The sequence below is a fragment of the Arabidopsis thaliana genome, chromosome 2 (genome assembly GCF_000001735.4).
Source record: "Arabidopsis thaliana chromosome 2, partial sequence".
NCBI classification, from domain to species: Eukaryota; Viridiplantae; Streptophyta; class Magnoliopsida; order Brassicales; family Brassicaceae; genus Arabidopsis; species Arabidopsis thaliana.
The window spans coordinates 2,494,443-2,521,171 of NC_003071.7; the positions used below are offsets into that span (position 1 = coordinate 2,494,443).

The following is a 26,729-nucleotide window of genomic DNA, read 5'->3' on the forward strand; positions in this document are numbered from 1 at the left end:
GAGTAAAAATTCAAAACTTTTACTCTACAGAAGACCTGGAGATCGAGTGTATAGCCCGTTGAAGTACAAAATTTTGAAAATCTTCTGTTGCACCTGGAGACCTTGCACTCGAGTATATTGGTCGAGTATGTGTGATGTTTAAAACCCAAAAATTTTTAAATCATCATTTTACTCGACCAACAGAAGCTACAGAGTCTTACAGGGAGTTTAACAAGTTTACAGTAGTTTTCCCAGTCAACAGAGTGTGGACCACGCGCTGAGGAAAAGATGGAGAGAGAATCTCAAACTCAATCTCCACCACCCCTTTTGAAACTTCACTCGACCTCTGAAACCTAAGCCGCGCTCGACCTCGCTGAAATCACTCGACCGCCGCCTGAAAGAATTCTCTGCCGTCTCAGACGAGTTCCACGACTCACTCGACTACCGATTCCGGTTCAACCTGAATCACTCGACCGCTACGTAACCGACTCTCCAATCATTCTACTCGACCACGAATCGCCATCTCTCACCAAAGAGTTACTCTGACTCAATTTCACTCGAGCTCCTCACTTCGACGTTCGCCATCACCTTGTTCTCGCCACACTCGACCGTTTCTGCGCCGCCGCAGTCGAGTCCTTTACTCGACCTCTGAAGATCTACTCGACTACATCCAGCAGACTCGACCCCCGATTTTTGGTTTTGTTCCTCCCAATTCTGGCTCACCGATAAAGCACTAGACCTTCTAAACTCACCAGCTGTACTGATTTCATCAATCTCACTCGACCCCGTAAGATTTACTCGACCACAGGTTTCTTTTCAGCTTGATTCACTTAAGCAGAACTCTACGAGAGCCCAGTTTACTCAAATACAAGACATACTCGACCAATTTGGTTCATTCCATTGCTTGTTGATAACAATTTTGATTCAATTGTTATCTTTGAGACTAACCTATTGACATTTGGGTTTTCAGTTGTAAATCTTCTGCAGGAAAATCATGAGTAATTATAGTGGTAGTTCTTCCATTGATCCTGACTACAACATGGAAGAGACAGAGTCGTCATCTTCGAGGCCAGAGAGAGAACAGAGAGAATATGATAGCTTCAGAAGAAAGGCTGAGATAGCTCTAGGGAAGAGAGCAATGACAGAGAGGTATGAGCTTATAGATGAGGATCTGGAAGACAAGTACATGCCTGAGCATACTCGGAGAGCCACCAAACTTCTGCACAAACCTGATGTATTGCCTGCTGAGGAATATATTAGGCTCTTCAAACTGAATGAGTTTTGTAGCACGAGGTATCCATGCTCGACCACACTTGCACAGCTCAGATTGTTGGAGGATGTTCAGCACCTGTACCAGAGTTGTCATCTGGACACTCTGATGGCGTATCCATATGTAGCATATGAAGAAGAGACAATTCAGTTCCTCTCCACAATGCAAGTGGAGCTCTACCAAGGTATGACCTCTGCTGAGTTGGATTGTGAAGGATTGGGATTCTTGAGATTTTCTGTGTATAGTCATGAGTATAGGTTATCAATCAAGCGCTTGGAAGGATTGTTTGGTTTCCCCAATGGAACGGAAACTAAGCCCAAGTATGACAAAGAAGAGTTGAAAGACTTGTGGATTACCATTGGCAGCTCTATACCACTGAATTCTTCCAGGTCAAAGAGCAATCAGATACGTAGCCCTGTCATCAGGTACTTCCAGCGTTCTATAGCCAATGTACTCTACTCCTGAGAGATCACAAGGACAGAAGTAATTCTGATATGGAGATGATCGCTATGGCTCTCAAGGGAACTCTTCGCGAAACTAAGAACGGCATGTCTCTCCAAGGTGAAATCAATGACACACCTCTCTCTGTACTTTTTCTGATCCATCTGTGTGGATACAAGAGCTGGGCTGTCGGCAATAACAAAAGAGAACACTAGGCGCTCTGTGCATAGGTGGTGTTGTGACACCGATTCTGATCGCTTGTGGAGTCACAATCACATCTGATGGACTCGAGCCATGGGCAATGGATATCGAGCATCTACGCCACTGCGAATTCCTAGAGTTCGTAATGGTTGGCGACTTGCACCGGTTCAGGTTTGAGCACTCTACAGATAAGAGAGCTAACATCCTTCTCCCTAGCCCTGAGGTTACACGGATAATAGAGGGAGATAACATTGATTTTCGGCCTGAGATTGGACGCCTCTACTATGAGAACGCTCCGCCATTGGATGAGGATGATCTTCTAGGAGAGGATGCTGAGGATGGGATGGATGAAGACAGAGCAGTGGAGTTCGACACTAGCATGTATCACTTTGGTGAACATGTACCTCCAGCGAGGGAGAGCAAGAGCTTGAGTGAAGCTCATAGGAACAACAGTAAACTGCAGAAGTTGTGCAAGAAGCAGGACAAGCTGCTCGCCAAGTGTTTCAAGACGATCAAGTTTCTGACAGATAAGCTGAGTTGTTCCTCCTCCGCTACTACTATTCCACAGGGACAGCCTCCTCTAGAGATGCCATCGAGGAGATTTGATGAGCCTGAGCACAGGCCTGAGCACAGGCCTGAGCTTAGTGAGCAGAGAGTCTCACATGTCCCGGCTAGGCATTCGTCATTCGAATCCCGGGAGCACAAGAGAAGGAGGAAGGCTACACTCACTCGATCTAGCAGCAGATCACACATAATTCACTCGAGGAGATCACTTGACCGCGGTGCTGGCCGCATCAGAAGAAGAGAGGTCGGGTATCCTCAGAGCGGTGCTGGGCGCCACAGAGCTTATGAGCTCGAGTACCCACCTGCTGGAGCTGATACGGAACAGGGCGGTTCGTCTATGGCCTGGGAGCAATCACAGGCAGCCATTGACGACCAACTCCGTTCATTCTTCGACTGAGGTAAGCGCCTCACTTCACCATCGTATTATATCATCTGTTGTGAGTTGTTCTTTACTTTGTTTCTTTGATTGGATTTGTCCACAGTACTCTCTTCCAAGTTTATTCACACAGTGGACTGTGTGATTTAAGTTTGGGGGAGGGCTCAGGAAGTGTGTGTTGCATTGTGTATATTTTTGAGTCTGCATTCATCTAAGGCATAGGAAAACCAAAAAAAATTGAAAATTTTCAGAAAATGATTTCACAAAAAAAAGAGTGTTCATGTAGTTGTATTACATTTAAGATCGAGTCTAGAGTGTTTCATTTAGGATTGTTGCATATGCATCGGGGATAATGATGAGATAGCCTTGTAAGCATTTTGGTTCACCGGATAAACTCAGTGCCCTCGTTGCTAGTTGTCTGTTGCGTAGTCAATGAATTTGAAAATAAACTGAACCATGCCTAGATTGCTCTATCAATTTGAACCTGAATCTGATCTTTAATTATCATGTCTGCATCAAATTTGAACTCATGGATACCCTAAAATACTTGGATTTTCTTATTCATTTTGATTACTCTTGTTAATCCAAGTAGCTGACTCTCCTTATTAGAGTAGTTAACCCAAACCCAAACCTAGACTTCTTTCAAGCCCTATATCACTTGTGAGTGTTTGTGAGCTCTTATTCCGATTAAGCTTGGTAGAAAGTGTTAGGTTCGTAACGACAGAGATAGTGTCTCATGTAGTTCTAGTTCGCATTTTTCGGACTAGATAGGACTAGGTGGGCGTTTATACTTTGGGTTGGGATGTGTTTAAAAGAAAAAAAAGGGGTTGATTCATTGATGAGAAAAAGTAAAAGACTTTAGGTGAAGTAATCTAAAGAAGCAGAAAAAGTCTAGTAAAGGTTTTGGGATTTGTATAAAAAGAAAGAGTTCTTGTTAGCTATTGAAGATGGGCAAAACCCCTCAGTTTTAAAATGTTAAAAACAGGAACCTTAGTTGTTAAAGAAATCCAAATCCGCTAGATGTATCAAAGTGTTGAGAAAGCTTCTCCTAGAGTTAAGAGAAAATAAAAGAATGATTAGAAAAAGGGCTTACAAGATTCATGAATGCAAAGGGTAGAGTTAAGTTCTTATATTGGGATTCGAGATGGGATTACCATTAGAGATTCATTTGATATACTCTGGGTAGATGATCTTATATTGATCTTATCTCTGTATGCATAGCTTGGGACTTACCTTTAGCATTCTACTAAAGCTTAATCATTTTTTGAGAGATCCCCTGTTACTGAAGCCTATTCTGTAAGGGACCATCTTTGTCTTTTGACCTTTTACCTTAGCCAAATGAGTTCATTGATGATGCATTGCTTGATTCACGTTCCAGAACTAAAGAATGTTAAAGGGATTGGTAGATTTGAAAACATGTGTAGGTCGAGCATATGAGTCGAATTATAATAAGGCATGGCTAACGTTTTTGAGTAGAATTCGACCATATCGCCGCTTAGAACTATCAACTTGGACATTGATTTTATCTGGTTTATCTGGTGTTTTGGCTCTGAGTCCCCGCTTTCAAACCTCACCTCCAGCTTGTTCTTGATTGTTTGCTTGAGGGCAAGAAAATACTAAGTTTGGGGGAGTTGATAAGTGTGTATTTTGCATGTTTTGAGCATCCATTTGTCATCACTTTAGCACCATATCATCACTGTTTTATACCATTTCTCATCATTTGTCATCACTTTGCATGTTTAGGATAGGTTTGCATGCATGTTGCAAATTTGTGTTGATTTCAGGTGATTTGGAGCTGTTGACGAGCTAACTGGAAGAAGCGGACCTGATCATGTCAAACCACAATAGACCACTTGACCCCTTGGTCGAGTAGGGGACTTCTCGATTTCATCTCATCACTCGACCCCCTAGCAGAGTACCACCACGAGAGATACTCGATCACTTCACTCGACCCCCTGGTCGAGTGTCTTCACCTCCACCACCTGACCACCACTCGATCACACCACTCTACCTGGAAGTCGAGTATCACCATCACCACCACTCGAATACCTACTCGATGGCGAGCTTCAGAGTCTTCTCCATTCCGCACTCAACCAGACACTCGAGCACAAGGAAGAAAAGAAGACTCCTGCTATTCACTCGACCTCTCACTCGACCACCTGGGTCGAGTACAGTTCTTAATCCGTCCCAATACTCATCGTTTTGAGTATTAGGGTTTTGGAATATTTTGCTATAGGTAGCATGTACTTTACATTTTCGAAAACAAGTTTTTATCTAGGTTTTATTCCGCAGACGTTGTGTTCTAGATCTTTTTGTAATCCGGATTTCTCTTTATTTATTCAGTATTTAGTATGTAGTATTTGTTCTTGATTTCGTTTATTGGTTTTCATCCTGTTATCATTCTGCTATTACACTGTTGTTATCATGTTTTCATCCTGTTCAACGTTTATGTTCTCTACAATGATGTCTGAGTAGTGAATAGGTTTTTAAGGATGGGTTACAGTAGTGTAGAATTCTCAGTATGCTAGGTGGTTGAGTTTGATTGATAGATCCCTTCTGGATTAGTTGTTCTTAATGCCTATTGCTTTCTGATCAACTGGAATTTGAGCCCAGATATTTCCGCGCCCAAAAGGTGTTCGATGAAATGTCTGAGCCACTAATTCCAGAGATTCGTGGCCCTGTAGCAAGGTATTGGTTGCAGGGAGCGTTTTGGCTTTAACTTGTTGATTCGTAATGCATGTTAGTTTAGTTCTCGTCAATGGTGATTGAGTCTGGGACTAGGTTAACTTGAGGGTCTCTGTTGCGGTGGCACTTAGATTTGGTTAATGAACTTGTTGTCTAGGGATAATTTATTGAGCATGTCAATCACCTGTAAACTGAGGAAACGAAACTACTCAATTACCCCATCCTCGGAAATTCTTTATCTGATTGAATTCTTTGTTTACTCTACTGTTGTTTACTGGATCTTGTCATCTGTAGCTTAGTTTCTATAATTCTTTCCTGTTACTCGACCTGATACTCGACCACCGAGTTGTCTGGCAACAGACTCTGTAGTCGAGTGTCTTTGTTTTTTTTTTGTCTGTTACTCGACCTGTCACTCGACCTGTCACTCGACCTCACCCAGTGCTCTGCATCGAGCTGTGTTGGTCGAGTGTTTTACTCTTTCTGTTTGATTTTCTGTTTTCTGCATGTTCACTTAGGACTGCTAGAACACACCAAAACCTGTTATTGCTTGGCTTGACTTAGTGACTTCTGATCACATCTTGATTGTTGTCATCACACTTATTTGGATTGACAACCTAAAATACTACAACAACATGATTGGTGTTTTAGAATAATTGACTAAAAACCTATTATCAGCAAGAAATGAAACAAATAAGGAAACTAGATATATAGCGAATCTTCACGTCATGACCCTGCGACCGAATGTGTCATTGGCATCTGATGGGCTGAAATGAGTTTCCCTGTGATCGAGTATGTCATTGATAAAACTAGGCTTCAGGGGCTCCGCCTTGCGATCGAGTGAGATGTAGTGAAGTCGAGATTGAATGGTCCAGCGACCCTGTGATCGAGTGCGATCGAGTGGATCTCATTAGGAGATGGTCAAGTGGTTCTGATGGTGTGATTCCTCCGACTTCGCGATTGAGTTAAACTGAGCTGGTAGCTTCTCCGAAGTTGCGATAGAATGATTTGCCCTGGCAGGGCTCCGAAGCTGCGATAGAGTACTTTTGCTGAAGGCGTCATTGGGCATTCTGACTTCATGTTCTGTTTCTCCTCTGTTTGAACTCCAAAAGCATCCAAAGTACCTGAAAACAACCAAATATCCAATGCACATGCAATCCTAATGCAAAATCATCCTAAGTATGCAAAACACACTAAAACGACTCCTAATGAGATGAAATGTGGATAAAACAATGACAAAGTGGTGAAGAATGAGTGCCTCAATCATGCAAATTATAGGCATATCAACTCCCCCAAACTAAGTCTTTGCTTGCCCTCTAGTAAACAAGAAGACATAAGCGGAAGGAGAGGTTTGAAGTTGGGGATTCATAACCAAAACATGAGATATGACAATTAAGATCAATGTACCAGCTAACAGTTCTAAGATGCGAGGTGATCGACTTCTACTTAAAAACTTTAGTCATGCTTTGTTATGATCCAAACCTACACTCAAATGCACAATGCGTCAAGATCAACCAATCCCTTTAACATTCATTAAGTTCAAAAACATGAATCAACATATGCATCGCTAGTGAACTCATTTGGCTAATGACAGGTTATGAGACAGAGATGGTCCCTTTTAAGTGGTTCAGATTTTAATAGCAGAGGACTCTCAATGAAAAAGGACTGAGCTTTAGAAGAATGCTAAAGGTAAATGCCAACCTATGCATACAAGAATAGCACCCCATCTACCCAATGACATAAACCGTGAATAACAAGTAGATGGTCCTATCTCTAAACCCAATGATGATCCTAAGTCTACCTTTTTGCACTAAAGGCATATTTCAGTTTTTACTCGGATCAATGTTTCCTTCTTCTCTTTGACTCTTGTTCTTAAGGAGAAGCTTTTCTTAAACTCTATAAGTTTAGTCTAGTGAATTGGGTTCTTGTTAAACTCTTATGGCTCTTATATTTTTTTTTTCTTTTCTGTTTTTGTTCCTATCTTTTTTTAAGAGCATATCTTAACAGTTCTATGCTTCTCAAACATTCACTAGACCTTAATGTGATTTTCAGCTTCCTTCTCCTAAAGACTATTACCCATTTTTTTTCTTTCTTTTTCTTTTCACACTCAATCTCAATCCGCAAATAAGTTTCCACCTAGTCCTACCAAGTCTAAAAACGCGGATTGGAACTACATGAGATACTACTCTTGTCGGCTCAAACCTAACACGTTCTACCAAGCTCAATCCTGAAAATAGTCCTCACATGCTCTCACAAAATAACATGGCTTGAAAGAAGGGTTGGTTAAGGGTGGGGGAACTACTCCAATAATAGAAGTAGCTACTTGGATTAACAAGAGTGGTGAATAAGTGAAAGAAAATCTAAAACGATGCAAACATGATAATTATAAGTCAGATTCAAGTTCAAATTGACAGGAAAAGGTGTCATGACATGCATCGAGTGGTTTCTATAGAATATGGTGCAGTTTTACTTCAAAGTCATTCAAATGCCTCAGAGAACTAATAACACATTTTAGTGAATCATCATGCTATGCATATGCAACAATCCTATATGAAACACTCTAGAATCGATCCTAAATGTAATGCAACTAAATGATCACTCTGTTTTTGTGAAATTCATTTTCAAAATTTTTCAATTTTTTTTTTGTTTTTTTTATGACTTAGATGATATGCAGACTCAATTGATATTCACAAAAAACAAGTCAAATACGTTTTGAACCCTCCCACAAACTTAAATTACACAGTCCCTTGTGTAATCAAAATTTGTGAAAGAATTCAAGATAAACACAGAAACAAAAACAAAAGCGGTATTTACAAAGGGTTTTGGTGTGTTACCTCAGTAGAATGTCTTGGAGATGTAGTCATCCATATCTGCTTGAGTGTACTTGTGGTGGTGAGAAGTCGATGTTGTTTCTCACCGTGATGGTTGTCATTTCACTGAATGGGAGAAGAATAGTTGCTTTTCCTGTTGACGGGTGATCAAACTTGAAAGCGTACCTTCTGTCATAGACCTTATGCTCGATCACATGGGCCAGCTTGAGATGGGCGATATCCATCCAACGTGGTTGGATTGGATCCGTTCGAAGCGGGACGTCGCACGATAGGAGGATTGGTGTGACCACTCCTCCAATGCAAAGGGCTCCTTTTGCGTTCTTCTTGTCATTGGCCAGCGTCCACCCTTTGTAGCTGCATAAGTGATTGAAGAGATACATTGACGGTGGTGTGTCATTGGTATCTCCTTTCATCGTTTTCCCGTCCTTGGTGTAACGGAGGAAACTCAGCAGCGCCAGGTCTAACGTCTCCATGTCTTGATTCGTCACTGTGGCGGATATCTCCCTAGCGTAAGGGACATTGGCCATGGCTCTTTGGAAATTACGAATGGTGGGGTTGCGGATGGAGTTGCTCTTGGATCTAGCGGAGTTGAAGCTGGTGGTGTCTCCGATCGTGTTTCACAAAGATTTTAATTCTTCTCGGGCAAACTTCGGTTTCGTTCCCGTGCCACTGGGAAACCCGAACATGGATTCCAGCGTCTTGATCGCCATGATATAGTCGCGGTCGTTGATGGTGAAGCTTAAGTAACCAAGCCCTTCTTCTCTTAACTCAACAGCTGACAACCCCTCAAACAATTCCACTTGAAGTGATGAAAGGAATTGAAGTGTCTCATCCTCATAGGTAGGATAGGGATGAGACATGAGTGTTGTCATGTGGCATTTCTCGAACAAGAGCTGAACGTCCTCCAGGATGCCTAACTCCGCCATTGTCTCCGGGTGAGGATATCTTGTTCCCCAAAATGGATTTCTTTTGAGAGCCTTGTAGTAGTCTCCCGGGGTCAGCTTGTCTTCTTTCATCAGGGACTTGGTGGTCTTGCGGGTTTGCTCCAGAATGTATTTAGCATCATCCCTTATCTCTTCATCGACCAGCTCAGAATTTTCCGTCATTGACCTCTTCCCTCTGGCTATCTCTTCTCTTCTTCTGTCATTAGCAGCGGCTCGCTCCGTTTCTTCTCGGAAACATTGGTACTCCTTCGCTTCTCTCTCTGGTCTTGTTGACCATGACTACGCCTCGTCAACGTTGAAATCAACATCCATCGATGAATCATAACTGTATGAGGTCATTGTTCCTGAAATTGATTCAAAACTCACAACTAAACTTTAGTAAGTTCGTTATCAAATCTAAGGAGGAGAAGTGAGAGAATTGACTTCCTGAACTTCAGCGATAGTGTGATCGAGTAAGAGAGGTGGACAGGAGCTCAGAGTGGTTGTGATCGAGTAAGAGAGGGAGAGAAACAAACGTGGAGACGTTGCGGGTTTGCGATCGAGTGGAAAGAAGTAAGAACCGGGTCTCGGGAGTTTGCGATCGAGTGAACTTGATGAGGATGGCTTGAGATCGATTAAGTGAGAGACTTGAGGCGGTTGAGCTTCACGGGGTTGTGATCGAGTGAAAGAAGGCGAGGCGTCGGGAGCTTGCGATCGAGTGAAGTAAACTTCCAAGGGTCGAGAGGCTTGCGATCGAGTTAAGGCAGCGCTTAAAGAGAGAGAAGCTTGCGATCGAGTATGAGAGAGAGAGAGAGATGTTGTTGTGAGGTGTGATTAATATTGGATGAGGAGCTTGATATTTATAGGAAGAGGAGGAGGTAGATGCGCCCCTTAGGTAGGTGAGGAGAGCTCTTCCCTTGGCAAAAACGTGATGAGAGGTGGGTGGTGAGAACTATTGATTTGTTGACATTTTTGTCATGGGGGACAAGGTGGGCTTCACCGGTTTTGTCATTGGGAAGTGATGGCCTGATTTCTCCCACTCCACGTACTCGATCACGCCTTGGACTTGAACGGGTCACTGCACGTTTTCGTTCCTTTGTTCAGCGCCGTTATCAAAATTTTCGAACTATTACTTCCAGGGAAATGAACCACTCGATCGCGAAGTTTGAAAACCGTCTTGACTTCGTGAGCGAGTGACTCCACTATTCACCCTATAAAACACTATTCACCCTGTAGATCACTATTCACCTTGTAGTTGATTTTTGTTGCTTACTTTCCTGAGATTAAAACACCACCAAAGTGAGTTAGAAAACAATAAGAAAGTTAAAATTATATACAAAGATAGTCATGAGATTCCTTCCAAGTGAGCTTGTTTAGAGTCTCTAGCTTGACTCCTCACGCTTATTGGGCGTTGGGTGGTTCTTCCAGTGGAACAGAAGTTCCTTCTGGAATTGTTTGCTCTGCCATATATTGCTTTAGTCTTTGGCCGTTAACCGTGAAGTCGTCACCTTTTCCAGACAACGTGATAGCTCCATATGGTCTTACTGCATTGACACTGAAGGGGCCACACCACCTAGACTTGAGTAGGAAAAAGTTTCAAGCGAGAATTGAATAGCAACACTTGATCACCAACTTTAAAATCTTTTGAAGTTATTTTCTTGTCATGAAACGACTTGGTCCTTTCCTTGTAAATTTTAGAGCTCTCGTATGCTTCTAGACGAAGCTCATCAAGGTCATTGAGCTGTATCAATCTTTTCTCTTCAGCATTCTTGATGTCAAAATTTAAAAGTTTCACTGCCTACATAGCTTTGTACTCCAGTTCAACAGGTAAGTGACAGGATTTCCCATAAAGAAGATTGAACGGGGTTGTACCAATGGGGTTCTTGAAAGCTGTTCTGTACGCCCATAACGCATCGTCGAGGTTTACAAACCAATCTCTCCTGGTGATCCCGACAGTTTTCTCTAGAATCGATTTTATCTCCCTGTTAAAGATTTCCACCTAGCCACTTGTCTGTGGATGGTAAGGAGTCGCTACCTTATGTTTAACCAAATTCTTCCTCAGTAGACTCTCGAAAACTTTGTTGACAAAGTGCGTGCCTCCATCACTAATGACTATTCTAGGAACTCCAAATCTTGGGAAGATGATGCTCTTGAATAACTTCAGGACGACTCTAGCATCATTCGTACGGCTGGCTATTGCTTCCACCCATTTTTACACATAGTCTACTGCAACCAATATATACTTATTCCCGTACGAGGACGGAAACTGACCCATGAAATCAATTCCCCATACGTCAAAAATCTGAACCTCTAAAATCGGGTTCTGAGGCATCTCATTTCTTCTGTTGATGTTTCCCCTTCTCTGACACGAATCACACTTTGAAATGAACTCTTGAGCGTCTTTGAACATGGTTGGCCACCAAAATCCTGCTTGCAGGATTTTAGATACTTTCTTGAACGTTGCGAAATGGCCGCCGTAGCTGGTACCATGACAGTGCTGCAAGATACCTTCTATTTCATCTTCTAAGACACACCTCCAATAGATTTTATCTTTGTAGAGAGTGTAGAGGCTTCTTTCTTTTGAAGAACTTCTTTGAAGCGATTTATGTCTTTGAAGAACTTCTTTCTTTTGTACCCTGACAAATTCAGAGGCTCTTCACCACATGCCAAGTAGTTGACATAATCAGCGTACCACGGAAGTTTCTCCTCCATTGCAAGCATCTCATCCCAAAACTGGCTGCTTTTGAATTTTTTGTTCACTTCTCGGATGGCCATAAGCTGTTCCTCAGGCTTGGTGTCGTCAATAGGGACTGCATCTTCAATTTTCATTCGCGATAAGTGATCAGCTACACCTTTTTTGATCCCCTTTTTATCCACTATCTCCATATCGAATTCTTGGAGCAGCAAAATCCATCTCAGCAACCTCGGCTTGGTATCTTTCTTTGCATAGATGTGCCTCAGAGCAGCATGATCAGTGTAAACTGTCACTTTAGAGCCTACCAGGTAGCTCCTAAACTTTTCGAATGCAAAGACCACAGCCAATAATTCTTTCTCTGTAGTGGCATACCTTACTTGTGCATCATCCATCGTTCTTCTAGCGTAGTAGATGACGTGCAAATTCTTATCAATCCTTTGTCCTAGAACCGCTCCCACATCGTAATCCGAAGCATCACACATGATTTCAAAAGGGTGATCCCAATTAGGTGCTTGGACTATTGGAGTAGAGATCAGTGCTTCTTTGATCAATTTGAAAGCAGCCAGACATTCTTCATCAAACGTGAACTCAGCCTCTTTGCACAACAGCCTGGTGAGTGGCCTAGCCAACTTAGAGAAATCCTTGATGAATCTCTTGTAGAACCCAGCATGTCCGAGAAAACTTCTGATGTCTTTCACAGTCTTTGGTGGCTGCAACTGCACCATGACATCAACTTTTGCCCTATCAACTTCTATCCCATTTCCTGATATTTTGTGCCCCAAGACGATTCCTTCTCTGACCATGAATTGACATTTTTCCCAATTCAGCACCAGGTTTGTCTCTTCGCATCTCTTGAGTACCCTGCACAGATTAAGCAAACAGGAGGAGAAAGAAGAGCCATACACAGAAAAATCATTCATGAATACCTCTACCATCTCCTTTATCAAATCGGAGAAAATAGAAGTCATGTATCGCTGGAAAGTGGCAGGCGCATTACAAAGCCCAAAAGGCATTCGTTTATAAGCAAAAGTCCCACAGGGACACGTGAATGTAGTTTTCTCTTGGTCATTTGGGTGGATAGGGATTTGAAAAAATCCGCTATAACCATCTAGAAAACAGTAATAGGGGTGATTGGCTAATCTTTTTAGCATTTGGTCAATGAAAGGTAAGGGGAAGAGATCTTTCCTAGTGGCTGCATTAAGCTTCTTATAGTCAATACATATCCTGTGTCCTGTTATGGTCCTTGTGGGTAGTAGTTCATCTTTAGAATATTTAATAACTGTCATACCTCCTTTTATAGGAACACAATGAACTGGAGATACCCAAGTGCTATCAGATATAGGGTAGATTACACTTGCATCTAATAGTTTAAGTATCTCTTTTTTTACAACTTCTTTCAAGTTTGGATTTAATCTCCTCTGAGGTTCAATGCTAGAATAGGATTCATTTTCTAGATGGATTCTATGAGTGCACAAAGTGGGTGAAATCCCCTTGATGTCATCTAGTGAATAACCTATGGTTTTTCTATACTTTTTCAATTCAATTATAAGCAAATTTACTTGTTCAGTATCTATTTCATCATTCACTATCACTGGATAGGTGGAATTGATTCCAAGAAAAACATACCTTAGCCCTTTTGGAAGCGGTTTCAGGTCAACCTTGGGTGCCTTGAGCTCAGACCAATCGTCAGGTGGTGATTCAGCGTCAGAGATGGAATCGTGATCGAGTGAAGCGATCGAGTGATGTAGCTCGCCTTGCGATCGAGTGACGTGATCGAGTGGGTCATTCGTGCGGTCGAGTGGTCTCAACTCCTCAAAGTCTTCTGAGTCATCGACTTCCCTGCTCATATCCATCAGCTTCTGGTATCCCAAAGTTTCCACATGTAAGTCTTTTTCTCTACTGTCTTTGGTCAGGGCGCTCTGTAAGTGGTCGTCCTCTGCTAGTTCTTCTAAAAGCTCGTCAGCTAGCAATTATGTCTCTTCTGTCCAGAAAACTTTACCCTCTATTGTGGGCTTTTTCATCATGTTGGTGATGTCGAAAGTCATCCGAAGATCTTTCCCGAGGTTGAGGTCGATCTTTCCTTTCTTGACATCGATGATGGCTCCTGCTGTAGATAAAACTGGTCTTCCCAGAATCAATGGGTCTTTCGGCTCTTCGTCCATATCCAGCACCACAAAGTCGGTAGGTACTTCTATTAGAACCTATCTTGACAGGTAAGTCTTCCAACAGGCCATGAGGTATCCTGATGGATTTGTCCGCCAGAATTAGCGAAATGTTGCAAGTTTTATATTTATCAAAACCAAGTTTCTTGGCTACTGAGAGAGGCATCAGACCCACCGAAGCACCTAGATTGCATAAGCATCTTGTGAATGTTAAAGGGCCTAGTGAGCATGGTAGAGTGAATGAGCCTGGATCTCCCAATTTCCTAGGTATGACCTTCTGTTGGATAATTGCACTGCACTCATGACTTAACACCACCATTCCTTTGACTTCTTTGATCCTTTCTGTGATCAGGTCTTTCACGTAGTTGTGAGAGTCAGGTATCAGCGCGAAATAGTCTACCAAGGGCATAGTGACATCAAGATCCTTTATCTGTTTTTCCAAAAGAGCACGGTATTTCGCAATCAGAACTTTTTTAAAACGACCAGGGAATGGAAGCGGTAGTTTGTAGGGCGATGGTACGAAGACTGTGGCTTTGGTTTTTGCAGCTACCAGTTTTTCAACAGAGGGAGTAGCTGGTGGGACTTGTGGTTGAGTGGGTTGACTCGTGAGAGTGGGCTCTTCGATTGTTTTGTCAGCCAAAACATCATCTTGATAAATATCCTCCCCCTCTTGAACCATACTGTCCTCAGTGTTGGGGTTAGGCTCTCCTCTTGGTGGCAACGCTCATCCGCTTCTTAGAGTAATTGCGTGGGCATACTCCTTTGAATTATGTATTGGTTTCCCTGGGATGTATCCTGGTGTGGTTGATGTAGAAGCGATTGTGCCTTCTATATATTGTACCCTTTTACTCAATGATTCGATCCCGCTACTCATTTCAACGAACTTTTTGTCAAATTTGCTGTTTAAGTCAGCCATCTTCTTAGCGGCTTCCATTACCCCCGCGACACTTGGAGGAGTTTGTTGATTTTGTCATGGAGAGCTTTAATATCTCGGCGGTGCTTGTCATCAGATTCAGTACTGGTGTGGATGCTTCTGTCATAATCCTCGTTGTAATTGTCATCCGACTTAGCCATGTTTTCAACTAGCTCCCATCCGTCTTCGAGATCCTTGTTTAGGAAATTCCCATTGGAGGCGGTGTCAAGGAGCATACGTATTTTAGGCAGGACGCCTCTTTAAAGTGTGCTGAGAAGGGAAGATTCCTTAAATCCATGATGAGGGCATTTGGTTTGATAACCCTTAAAGCGCTCCCAAGCTTCACAGAAGCTTTCATTTTGCTTCTGAGTGAATCCGGATATCTCATTCCGGAGTCTTGCAGTCTTGGAGTTGGAGAAGAATTTTGCCAAGAAGGCCTTTTTGCAGTCATTCCAGGTCGTGATTGATCCCTGGGGTAACGTCTTTTCCCACAGATGGGCTTTATCTCCAAGTGAAAATGGAAACAAGCGAAGCTTGAAAGCATCTTCACTAACTCCATTGATTTTAGTAAGGCCACAGAGCCTTTCGAACTCGTCAAGATGATCTAGCGAATCCTCCATTGGCAGGCCATGAAACTTGTTTCCCTGAACCATTGCAATGAGACCGCTTTTGATCTCAAATTTGTTGTTCTGTACTGGAGGTGGAACAATTCCATGACGATGGTTGTGGTTGTGAGGAAAGTCACTAGCACCAGTGTTGGTAGGTTGCTCTTGCTCATCTACAACGTCAGCCATTGTGTCGGTATCTGTCTGTTCTCTCAGTTAGCGAGCAATACGGTCAAGGTTATCGTTGAATAGGAGGTTCTGATTTCCTTGTGACCATTGTGTCGGTTTCTGTCTGTTCTCTCAGTTGGCGAGCAATACGGTCGATGTTATTGTTGAATAGGATGTTCTGATTTCCTTGTGACCATGTATGCATGCAACAAATAGCAGCCGAGCTATAACAGACGAATCAGAGATGCGTCTGTAAAGCGGGTTGCAAGGTACCGAAACAAAAACATCGACCGTATTGCTCGCCAACTGTGTAACAAAAACGAACTTGATCTTAACGTTTCTAATGATATCAAATATAGCAAACAAACACCAAACGCGCCACGGTGCCAAATTGATAGTAGGATTTTTCTCAATTAATCCTAAAACATTATCCTGTCGTTGTATTATTTTAGGTTGTCAATCCAATCCGGTGTGATGCAAACAGATGAGATATGATTAGAAAGCTCTAAGTCAAGCCACGCAGAGAGTTGATTGGTTCTAATAGTCCTAGTATGCAATAACAGAAATGAAATGAAACTAAAAGCAGATTTGGCAATAACAGGCTGGTGAATAACAAAGCAGAAATGATAACAGGCAATCAAATGGATAAACGATTCCTAAGGATGGGGTAATCGAATAGTGTGGTCTCCTTAATCTATTCAGGTGGTTGACAAAACTTCACAGAAGCTATCCATAGACAACAAGTTCAACAACAGATTAATTCACTCCCGTGATAGAAATCCTCAAGGAAAGCTAGACACTGACCTAATTCCCATTAGCAATCTCTAACTAAGAAGGTACTATCGAATCAACATGTTAAAGCCAATACCCTCTCTACAGCCAATCCCTTGGGGTAGAGTCAGATATCTCTAGAATTAATAGGATCCAACGGCCATTAAACGCCTTCTGAGCGCTGGACGTCTGGACTCATATTCCACATTAGCCCGTGAAACAAGCAATAATCACAACTAATCCAGAAGGGATTCTAGTATTCTAAACTCAACCACCTAAAACGACCAAGTAAACCACAACTAATCTATCCCATCCTCAGAAATACGGTTCACTACTCAGACATAATCAAAGACAATATCAAAGCAACGATTGAAAACATGATAACAGAAATAACGAAATACTTAAACGAAAACTGAATATCAAATACTTGAAAGTGAAAATACAAAGTCGCAGGAGAAACACTGCGGCTATGAAAGTTGCGAAAATGTAAAAGTTGATGAGAAACGAAATAACAACGGATGCCCTAGGGAAAACCCTAAGAGGCAGTTTATATAAGCGAGAAATGAAACAAATAAGGAAAATAGATATATAGCGAATCTTCACGTCATGACCCTGCGACCGAATGTGTCATTGGCATCTGATGGGCTGAAATGAGCTTCCATGTGATCGAGTATGTCATTGATCAAACTGGGCTTCAAGGCTCCGCCTTGCGAGCGAGTGAGATGTAGTGAAGTCGAGATTGAATGGTCCAGCAACCCTGTGATCAAGTGCGATCGAGTGGATGTCATTAGGTGATGGTCGAGTGGTTCTGATGGGGTGATTCCTCCGGCTTCGCAATTGAGTGAAACTGAGCTGCTAGCTTCTCCAGGGTTGCGATAGAGTGATTTGCCCTGGCAGGGCTCCGAGGCTGCGATAGAGTACTTTTACTGAAGGCGTCATTGGGCATCCTGACTTCCCATTCTGTTTTTCCTCTGTTTGAACTCCAAAAGCATCCAAAGTACCTGAAAACAACCAAATATGCAATGCACATGCAATCCTAATGCAAAACCTTCCTAAGTATGCAAAACACACTAAAACGACTCCTAATGAGCTGAAATGTGGATGAAACAATGACAAAGTGGTGAAGAATGAGTGTCTAAATTATGCAAATTATAGACATATCATATTGGCTTAGAAAATTATGAGAATATAAGCATTAAAATTAGATAAAATTCAGTACCGTTGATGAGAAGGATAATGAATTCGTACAAACCATAACATTACAAAGCAGTGTTAAACAACACTACAAGAAAATTACCATTTACCGACTTCAGTAGTAGTCACTCTGTAGTCGGTTAACACCACTTTACGACAAATAAACGACTATTAAATTTAGTCGCTAATCGAGAGTCGGTAAATACGGTAGTCGTATTTTAGTCGCCAAAGAGCGACTAAGTTACGACTAAGTTAAAGTAATCGCTTTTTTAGTGACATTTTAGTCGTTAAATTTAGCGACTATTGGACGACAAATTAACGATTAACTTGAGGGTTATGTAGTCGTTGTAGGTAATTAGTCGTTAAAATTTACGACTATGTTGTCACTATATTTAAGACTGATTTGCGACTGAAATATCATTTAGTCAGAAATTTTAGTGACTGAATTGTTATCAAAAACCGACTGCTTGGTTACATTTTTTATGACTAAATTTGCGACTATTGGTTTTATTAGAACACCTATATGATTGTTCTAAAGATGGAAACCTTCCTGCAAAAACAAAACATTACAAGAAGCATAAACACAATACAAGAAGCATGAAAACAAATTTATTATCATTTCAGAAAAGTACAAAACCCAAATTACAAAAACATGTTCGATTCACTACAACTTAGAACTTTGTTCAGCATAAATACAAGCAACACAAGTACACATAGATAAAAACTTTGAGCCGTGATATTGAGTCTTGAGGAAGGAGTTAAGATTCAGACCTATGAAGCAGATGAAGAGGGAGAGGCAGCTGGAGAGGGTGAGATAGGATCTGTGGTTGTCTCCTTAGCTGAATGACATTCGAGGAAATTGAGGAACCGAGGATTATTTTCGCGAAAAACTTCTCCACTAAGGACAAGTGCTCAAGCTTCTTCTTCTGCTCATCTGCAGCTCGGGAATTCTCAACATCACGCAAAGCAATCTCAGATTCACGCTTCTGATTGTAAGAAACCTGCTCTTCTATCTTGCGTTGAGCTTCAAGTAATTGTTCTTGCAAAGCCACAAAAGAAGTTGAGTCACCTGCTTGCTTTCGCTTGCCATTGACAAGAGACTCTTTGAGGCTTCCTACTCCATAAGAAACGCCTCTTGAATCCCTCTCACCTATAAGATTCACAAAATCTTAAATTCCTTAACATTAGCATTACCATATGTAGCAACTTTTTTATGAAAATCTTTTAAATTATAACAAAAGTCCTTTATGTTTTAAGAAAATAAAAATTTTAAAAATAAAATTATCTAATATATTTCCATCAATTCTAATTACTTAAAAATATGAGAAATTTTAGGACATTATTAATATTATACTTTATTAAAAGATAAATATTATAGTTATTTAAACTTTATTAAATCTTTTAGAATATTTATAATATGTGAAATCTTTAAAAATTAAATAATCATTTGAAAGAAAACTTTAAATTCATTTCACTTATAAATCCTTAAATAAAAGTATTATTAAAACAAAAAATAAAAAAATAAAAATATTTAATTTCAATGAACAAGACTGTATGGTAGGTCAGGTTTATAATATTATAATATATAAAATTTACAATAATTAAATAACCATTTGAAAGAAAACTTATAAATTGATTTGAATTAAATATTTTTAAAATTAAAGTATTATTAAAACAAAAAATAACAAAATAATGTCTAATTTTACTGAACAAGATTAGATGGTAGGACGAGTTTGGTCGATAGTAATACAAGACGGTATACCACAGATAAAATCCATTAGATATGTCTAATTTCCCTGAATAGGATTAGATGGTATGACGGGTTTGGATCTATAGTAATACCAGACGATATACTACGGGTGAAATCCTAGATATAACAGTTAAAATACAATTACATTATCTTAAATACTAAAAAATAAACAATATTAATAAAAAAATAATTTAAATTCTATAGTTATAATCTGAATTTTAATTTAATGAACTGTATGTTATTGTTTCTATATTTTTTAAAGAGAAAAAATCAAACATAGTAAATGTATACTAAAACAAAATTGATATAAGAGTTGTACATTTAGAAAATCCAAAGCAATAAATCATTTATATTTTTAATCTACTAAACAAATTAAATTTTGAGTTTTTTAAAAAATCACCGAACGGGTTAAAACCATATGTATTTATTTCATAACGGCTAAATACATATACTACTCTTACGACATTCCAAAAGACCTATATTTTTCACAAACTATTTAGTCTAAAATCCAAGTAAAAAAATAATCAAATTTTACATAATATAGTTTATCGTGCTTTTATTAGATACACTATACATGTTAACCGTAATCCCAACTAACATACTAAGAAAACACATATTATAATCGTAATCCCACATACATAATCTATTATTCAATTATACGAATTTCACTCAACATATAAATTTTATTAAAAAACTAGCCCCGCGGTGTACCGCGAGTCAAAATCTAGTATATACTAAATATACAATTATGTACACAAAGGGACACATCAATTCTTTAATAAATTCAATAGTATCTATTGTTGATATTAGTATAATTAGTAAAATTATTATATTATGTATATTAATAACAATATTAGTTTATTTCATAACTGATATTAGTAAAAATTATTAAGATTGCATTAACTACAACCATAACTTACTCAACTATATTTTCATTGTTGTTTATTTAAGAGTAGGAATTTCATTGTTTTTGAAACACCTAATTCCAAGATATGTCTACACCAAATATACCTGACGATTTTCTAGCCAAGATAGCCAAAACAATGGCTGACAAATGTTGGTGGTACCTCGGACCTCTGTTAAGATCAGGACATTGTGGAAGAAACATAGTCTACTGGCCAGATGTCATGAAAGATGCTAATATTTACAGCATGTGCGGTGATCCCGATGACTTCCATGCGGCAGACCATGATCCAAAGGTTGATATAGACCCTTTTTCAAAAGGTGTCTAGAGGCTGGTTAACCGATTGCTATTTACCATGAAGGACTTTGTCTAGTTACCCATGAGTCTGACATTAAGGACGCTATCGTACTTTTACAGCAAAATATACCAAGGCACGCCGATGCAACCTTGAACTGCGCAATTCTTTGCATTGTTACGGTAATGCTCACATGGGTGGTGTGTACCTTCGGATTTTAGCAAGCAAACATAATGCTTTTGAATTAGAAGAAACACATGACATGTGTGAGGAGTTGCTAGGAGAAATAAAGAAATATGGAATTACTGTAAAAAACACTTACGGCAAAACCTTTTCGTATCCTGAGTGTCGTGGTATTCGAACGCCTCCTTGCGCGATGATGTGTTACATAAGATTTGGACCCTTCAAGAATCTTTGCAACAAATGTTACCTCTGGTTGTGTGCAAGAATAATTAGCCAAATTATCTAGTTATTTCTTTCGTAACATTCTTTTCAAATTTATAAGTTTTTATGTTATAATATGTGGGATTTGAGATTTATACTTTGATTATCAGTAATGCATGTCTTTTATCTATATATTTGCTTCTTTCCTAGTAATTCCATGTATTATCTCATAATTAAACGATTCTCACACTTATTTAATACCTCCTACTATAAGAAGAAACATCAAATCAATAATATATTAAACAAATGCATTCTCCTAACCTATACGTACATGGGTATGATTTATTGTACACAATATTTAGTTGGTTTCAAACTGCAAATATGAGAAACGAGTTTCGAGATGTTAGTAAATAATGATGTAAATTTGATTGATTTGACATGGAATGACCCATATCTACAAGATTTCGCTTGGTTATTAATTACATACTGTCAAGCTTAATTTAGCCATAATCTTTTCACATAAATCTCCCTAATAGACGTACACGGTTTTGAATTAATGTACGCATGTCATTTGTCAGATAAGAGAAAATCTAAAAGAATGAGATTTGTATATTAAATGCATTCCCCCCTAATTTAGCCATATACAATAACTCAATATTTATCCCCTAATTTACCGACAGCCATCAACTCAAAGTTTTGTCAGAACACGTAATGAGTATTTCATATACGTACACGGGTTGTTTATGATATGTACACATGTACTTGTTTTAATTAAAACTACTAATATTATGCACTTAATATCAACCCAAAATGCCCAACCACTTACATTCAAGTCGTTCTCTCCTATAAAACGGTATCCCACACACTTTTTTATTCATACCACTTCTTCTTAAACCTCCTCCATTAACTCCAGCAAAACTTGTAAACCTCCTTGGTACGCACCATGCCTTTTCCAGCTCCAGCAACCCCTCCAACCGAAATGTACCTAGCAATATAATTGCAAACCCTATTTGTAACACCCCGATTTCAGAAATATGGTGGTTCATGCAGAGAGGTTTAAAAGAATTGATTTGGCTACCTAAGAGAACTCTACAGTTAAGCGTGCTTGGACTGGAGTAGTTTCAGGATGGGTGACCTTCCGGGAAGTGATTGTCGGAACCATGCGAGTGGGAACAAAGCATGGGGAAAGATCATGTGGTGAATTGTAGGATCGGTAACAAGTCTTTAAAGACTCTCACACGTGGCGCACCGACCGTCGGACAGGGGTGGGCCAATGGGCCCGAGAGAGGACGTGGGGCCCACTGGTAGAGGCGGTCAGGGCGTAACACTATTTGCATCCTCGTAAACTACCTTCTCGTGAGCCAGACCCCCATCGAGACACTTTGGAACATGGTCAATGCTGGTGACATCAACGCCATAGCGATGGACGAGTTCATGACTTGGCCGCACTTGCTTCAACCAGATTATCCCTTCCGTCCATACTTCGGGCTCCTGCTAGATAGGGGATCGATTCTGACGATATACCTAGAAGGTGTTTGGCAAGCCAACAACTTCATCACCGTCGCTTAGGCTCTTACTCTCGTCAATTATGTCTCACCATCCGATCATATGCCTGCTTCGCGAATAGGTTGTTCCTAACATGTACTGGTAAACATGTGCACTTCCTTCCAATCGGCGATATGTTCTGAGAGATGACCCCCACAGTCGAGGCAGCTCATGCAGTGGGAGAGCTTGTGATGTACCACATAAGCCAGCTTCACACCGAAAGACCTCGTCTCTGGCAACGTTCATGGAGGTTTGTGCACACACAAGCATATGTTGGCCGTTGCACGTACAGTCAAGGCTGCAAAGGGTGTTTCTTTTACTCGTACGCGGGGAAATGTATATCTTCTACTAGATATGACATTGCTATGACAGATGAGGCACACATATTTTCTGGCTCATGTGTATGCTTCGGCTTTACTTATTAGTTTATTGCTTCAGAGTATAATATTGTTGATAATCTACATATACATTTTTGGGGACGATTTGTGTCGAAAAATCCTTTTTCAATTTCGATATTGTATGTTTAGTTCCTACAAAATCAATCAGACAAGATATTTTCTTTAGGACAATGACCAAATTTTTGATTAACAATTAAGATATTGCACTAACTACTTGCCTAAACATAGATATTGTTAACTACTACCCTAATAAATTGCACAAATCAATCCCTAAAACTCTACGAAATTCGCAAACCATTAATTCCTAATTACTAAATTTGATACTAAATCCTAACTAACCATATCTATAATCACTTAGATTCGAAAATCATTATAGTTTTAAATGCTAATGAAATAATACCAAAATTTATTCTTCTGTTATCAATTACAACAATAAATTCGGTTTGATTAGTAAATCCAAAAATGTATATTTACAAAACGATTAACGCTAAACAATTGCCATTAAAACTTTCCATTATTATCGATAATATACATTCATTCCGAAATATATGAGAATTTCAACAATTTGATTTTATCAACTAACCATATCTACATTTCTATTTATGTAAAATAAGCATATACTTGACTTTAAGGAATATTAGTGCCTCACAATATCATAATCTTACCACATCAAATTGTTTCCCAAATCTTTGCCAATATTCTCGGAACAATCTTTCTAAAATATCTCGACATAACTAATTGCTCTACACTACAAAATATTCATACATAAGATTTTATAGAAACTTTTAATTATTATGACAAATCGCATTTACAGCATATACCTAAAATATTCTAATTACGTATATTTGATTCCATTTTAGTTAAGATCGCGAATTAATTTTGCTTGCTCACCAAAATATTGACCTAATCATTCCAAGCCTATATATACTATATATGTTTATCTCTCATCACATTATCAAGCACACACATCATGGGCGTTCATATTGACCTTCTTTATGAATATGATGTCAATGTATTGATGTTGATTTCTGTATTAAAGAACACAATACTTGAGAATTGTGTATTTCTTTTTTCTTTTTGGTAACGAGCTGTGTATTATTGTTCCAAACTATTTAGATAATCATATATGAACGTTTGTCTGTACATATACGTGTGTTTAATTTTGTTGTATCTTTGGTTCTGCTTTTTAATTTTGTAAAGGAGTTTATGTAAGTAAAAAATTAAATATACGTGTCAAGGTGAAGCGAAAAGATGGGGAGACGTACGTACACCACCGGAAGCTGAAGCTAAAGCTCAACTAAAGTCAATGCATCAAGTGTGGTCCGACGGCTATAGATCAATTTACCAAAAAATAGAGACTTTGAAGTGTCTTACGGTGGACTTCATTACCGAAGCCTTACGCAAAGATATTCACTTTTGGGCAACCAGGTTTACAAATATCTTTTTCTCTTTTACTAAAATATCGTGTAATCAGTTAGCTCATTTGTTGGCAAAAAAAGAGTTGGATAGATTCTATGTTTTTTTCGGATTGTTTGAGTCCTCCGGTTTAGATTTATGATCTGTTGTATCATGATCGAACCTAATAATCTTTACTCAATAAAGTTCTTTCGTTGAAAAAAATAAAATAATAGTTAAACAAACGTGTATGGTTTAGAACTTTAACTATAAAACAGAACCTAAAATTACTATGTTTACTTTGATCTAAAAATAATTATTATATATTAAATTTTATTTTAAAAATCTAAAGTACAAAAACTAAATATTTGCCATGCGGGTTAAAACCTGTTGATTTTGATGGATCAGGTCAAAAACATATTCATATAAATATTTAGCCATAATAAAGCTAAATAATACTATACTTTAAATATAAGAGCTACTTCGAATTAAAAATCATACACAATAAATTGGTTAATTTTATATACAACAAAATCATACGTTTATAAATAACAAAATATTTTTAAAAACCGACTGTCGTATATTGCAGATCAATCTCAGCTAGAATATTGCACTAATTATTTAGATTTTAAATTTTAAATACAAGATATTATACAGATTTTTAATAATATTTAGTATATATGGAACAAAAAAAACAAATAATTCTTTATTTCACATACATACCATTTCCTATACTTTTAAAATTTTCATACTAAAATCCTAAAATAAAAAAAAAAACAATTTTTAAAATCTGCTACATCGTTACTTATTGAACTGTATATTTTCGTATCTAAATTTTAAATATTGAAACCTAAATAATACTAATCATACACTAAATAATACATAGATATATATCTACATTTAAATAAGACAAATTACTATGTTATATCTTCAGCGAATCTTCAAAAAAAAAAAACAAATTAATATGGTGTTCAATTTGACGGGACATATTATATGGTAGCAGGGGTTGGTCGATATTAATACAAGATGTATAACATGGATGAAATCGTAGAATAAACAATCAAAATATAATTATACGGGAATATAACTAAAAAAAAAAAAAGTTTATACAACTATACGGGAAATGGTTATACGGTAGGACAGGTTTTGGTCTATATTAATATGAGACTGTATACAGTGGGTGAAATTCTAGAATTAACAATCAAAATACAATTTACAAAAACAAACAAACAATATTAATAAAACAATTACAACTTAAATTTTGTCATACAAAAATTAACTCGCGGTGTACAACGGATCATATCCATATCTACATATACATTTTAGGTAGTTATAATACTTTTACTTTTAACCAAAAAAGTATTATATAACAAACACATAATTATGTACCATAAAATACACACTCCATATAAATGATGTGTATAATAAACAGATTTTTCTTAACCAAACAACATCAAACCAAACAAATACTAATATAACATCAAAAGTAAATAGATATAAAATGTAAAATGATAAATTCAAAATATTACTTGATATTAAATATAGATAATATTAAATTAAAAATAAAATTTAATATCTAACGCAAATAATCAACCCGCAGTGTCAATATCTAGTGTTTTATATTTTACTAATATCATGTATGTATATTATTTTCAAATTATCTGTACTATAGGTAAATTATATATATCTATAAATTAATTCTTATTCAATAAATATTTTATCTAAAATAAATGATTAAACCGTATTATTTGCTCCAATTTTACCATTCATACATATTTTGGACCACCAATTCTGCTTGATACGCTTTTGTTCCGCTACAACCGCTAGATCCGCTCTGCTCGATACGCTCTCTCCATTTGAAGCCTAAAAGACAAAAAATAAATATACATGTAATTAGTCCACTTTTAATTTTATTTTGTTGATTGGTTAGTCAAAGACAGTTCATCTGTCCCACACTTTGTACTGCCAAAGTGTGGACTAACTATACAAGTAAACATTTACACACAAAGAAAGATTAACTATATTTGTAATATATACAACAGCAAAATTTATAAATTAATTAAAGCATGAATCCAGTGCGAATCTTGGGTACAGACCTAGTCTAAAGGTAAAGGATAGCACTCTAATAAAAATATTCGTTTTTCTAATAAGTTTAGCCGGTGAATTTAGGGACAACTTTTTATGTAAACCATAAACATAAACTAATTTGGAAGGAACCCAAATTAAAAGTTTGTAAAAGCTAAGTTTGGAGAAAATATATAATCAAAGTATAGTAGTCAAAGT

The 26,729-nt window shown here is 38.4% G+C and overlaps 7 pseudogenes across 7 annotated transcripts; 2 read left to right on the plus strand and 5 right to left on the minus strand.

Moving 5' to 3' along the window:
* Positions 1–1,018: 1,018 nt before the first annotated feature.
* On the plus strand, positions 1,019–2,842 carry AT2G06330 (annotated as a pseudogene; the record flags this gene model as incomplete). Its single annotated transcript has 1 exon — positions 1,019–2,842.
* A 1,724-nt stretch (positions 2,843–4,566) lies between these two features.
* AT2G06335 lies at positions 4,567–5,538 on the plus strand (annotated as a pseudogene; the record flags this gene model as incomplete). Its single annotated transcript has 1 exon — positions 4,567–5,538.
* A 2,789-nt stretch (positions 5,539–8,327) lies between these two features.
* Positions 8,328–9,891, minus strand: AT2G06340 (annotated as a pseudogene; the record flags this gene model as incomplete). Its single annotated transcript has 1 exon — positions 8,328–9,891.
* Positions 9,892–10,882: 991 nt separating this feature from the next.
* Positions 10,883–16,015, minus strand: AT2G06350 (annotated as a pseudogene; the record flags this gene model as incomplete). Its single annotated transcript has 1 exon — positions 10,883–16,015.
* Positions 16,016–18,548: 2,533 nt separating this feature from the next.
* Positions 18,549–18,923, minus strand: AT2G06370 (annotated as a pseudogene; the record flags this gene model as incomplete). The annotated part of the gene is made up of 1 exon: positions 18,549–18,923.
* A 1,574-nt stretch (positions 18,924–20,497) lies between these two features.
* AT2G06380 lies at positions 20,498–20,909 on the minus strand (annotated as a pseudogene; the record flags this gene model as incomplete). The annotated part of the gene is made up of 1 exon: positions 20,498–20,909.
* A 1,234-nt stretch (positions 20,910–22,143) lies between these two features.
* AT2G06390 lies at positions 22,144–22,270 on the minus strand (annotated as a pseudogene; the record flags this gene model as incomplete). The annotated part of the gene is made up of 1 exon: positions 22,144–22,270.
* Positions 22,271–26,729: the final 4,459 nt, after the last annotated feature.